This window comes from Otolemur garnettii, unplaced genomic scaffold (assembly GCF_000181295.1).
Source record: "Otolemur garnettii isolate 467f Iridium unplaced genomic scaffold, OtoGar3 scaffold00112, whole genome shotgun sequence".
In the NCBI taxonomy this organism is placed as follows: Eukaryota; Metazoa; Chordata; class Mammalia; order Primates; family Galagidae; genus Otolemur; species Otolemur garnettii.
This window is the reverse complement of record NW_003852507.1, coordinates 931,623-933,825: the sequence shown is the minus strand read 5'-3', so window position 1 is coordinate 933,825 and position 2,203 is coordinate 931,623. Positions and strand designations below refer to the sequence as shown.

Here is a 2,203-nt window from a genome sequence, read left to right as displayed (position 1 = left end):
CACCAGAGCTGGTGTGTGTGAATCCAGCCCGGGCCTGCCAAACAACAATGACAACTACAACCAAAAAATAGCCAGGCATTGTGGGTGGGCTCCTGTAGTCCCAGCTACTTGGGAGGCTAGGGCAGAAGAATTGTTTAAGCCAGGAGTTGGAGATTGCTGTGAGCTGTGATGTCACAGTACTCTACCCAGGGCCACAGCTTGAGGCTGTCTCAAAAAAAAAAAAAAAAGTGGTATAAGTGGCCTAGGCAGGGTAGCTCATGACTGTGATCCTAAGCACTCTGGGTGGCTGGGTGATCACTCTGGGTGATCAACTGAGCTCAAGTTTTCAAGTTTGAGACCATCCTGAGCAAAAGTTGAAACCTGCAACTCTACTAAAAATAAGAAAATTTAGCTGTGTGGCAGGCACCAGTAATCCCAGCTACTTGGGAGGCTCAAGGAGGATTACTTGAACCTAGGACTTTGAAGTTGCTTTGAACTAAGCTGAGGCCATGGCACTCCAGTTCAGGTGACCAAAACAAAAAGAGGGCCAGGCATGGTGGATTGCCTGAGCAAGACCAGAGCTGTCTCTAAAAATAGCAGGGTGCTGTAGTGAGGGCCTGTAGTCCCAGCTACTTGGGAGGCTGAGGCAGGAGGATCACTCAAGCCCGAGTTTAAGTTTGGGGTGAGCTATGATGCCACAGTGCTCTATAGAGGGTGACAAAGTTGAGACTTTCATCTCAAAAAGAAAAAAGGAAAATGGTATTAGTTACCTAACTTTCTGTGAAATGTTTACAAAAGCAAATTGAAGTTCTTAATAATAGAGAACAGAAGGATTATACACATTCACTTAAGGTAGTTGGGGGGGCAAGAATGGGGGTTCAACAGAAACACTAAGTCAGGGGTTCTCAAACTTTTTAAACAGGGGGCCAGTTCACTATCCCTCAGACTCTTGGAGGGCTGGACTGCGGGCCCCAGGATGAGTCAGCTGCTAAGCAGGACAGGCAGCAGCGGCAAAAACACCCAGTGGGCAGGCCAGTATGTGGCCCGGAGGCCATAGTTTGAGGACACCTGCACTAAGTTATTTGCTTCTATCACTTTCATTCATTGTTTTAGGGCTCTAGCCTGTGAATTATAAAAGAAACATGAATTCGAATACTTTCTTGACAATTTTCTCAGTTCTAATTTCCTACATGGTAAACATCAACAGATATAATTTTATATCAATAACCTTTTTAGAGGTCCTCAATTTTTAGACTATAAAAGATACTGAAATTTTTTTTTAAGTTGGAGAACCACTGTTCCAAAATAACTTGATGTAGAATCAAGTAGTCTAGGAAGATTTATAGACTGCTATAATTTCAAGTCACTCATGCTGCACAGAGAAAAAGGTAGAAACACTAAAAATAAGCAAAGGCACTTTCTTCTACTGTATGAACTTCTAAGAAATAACTCAAAAAAAAAATACCAAGGTATACATATAATCATTCCTAAAATATTTTTGAGTGGCACAAAACATGTACTACGTGAGAATACATTTAAAAAATTTCCCCTAAAGGAAATCCATTTTTTGGCTGCTGGAAAAGCTATAATAATCAAATCAAATTTGTGGTGGAAAAATTCTAGCTATCAAACAGGAAGGAAAAGATCACCGCTTTAGATGTTTCTAACAAGTTGTACTTTAGAAAAAAAGCAGAAAGTTCCTAAATAGAAGCTTGACTTTTTTTTTTTTTTGAGACAAAGTCTCACTATGTTGCTCAGGCTAGTCTTGAACTTCTGTGCTCAAATGATACTCCCACCTCAGCCTGCAGAGTAGATGGAACTATGATACAAGTATACCCAGCTAATGCTTTTATAACAGATGTACCTTTACCCTTTTGTAACTCTGGACCAAAGACAAGAACCACCCATACCATCTAACATGTTAACAGATTAAACTAAAGTTTGTACCTGTGTGCCAATTAGTCATGACTTTTCCAATCTCAAATAAAGGTACATAATCTTAAATAGAAAAAAAAAATCCAAGGTCTAAACTAAGTTGAACCAAAATAAAACCTTTTTAAGTATGGCTTGGCGCCTATAGCTCAAGCAGCTAGGGTGCCAGCAGTCCCAGCTACTTGGGAAGGTGAGGTAAGAGAATAACTTAAGCCCAAGAGTTTGAGGTTGCTGTGAGCTGTGATGCCACAGCACTCTACCCAGGCTGACAGCTTGAGACTCTGTCTCTTAA

General features: G+C 41.0%; 1 protein-coding gene across 1 annotated transcript in view; it reads right to left on the bottom strand.

Moving 5' to 3' along the window:
• NUFIP2 (NUFIP2, FMR1 interacting protein 2) overlaps positions 1-2,203 on the bottom strand; it is a 36,183-nt gene that overhangs the window by 30,373 nt on the left and 3,607 nt on the right. The gene's annotated exons all lie outside the window — the stretch shown is intronic.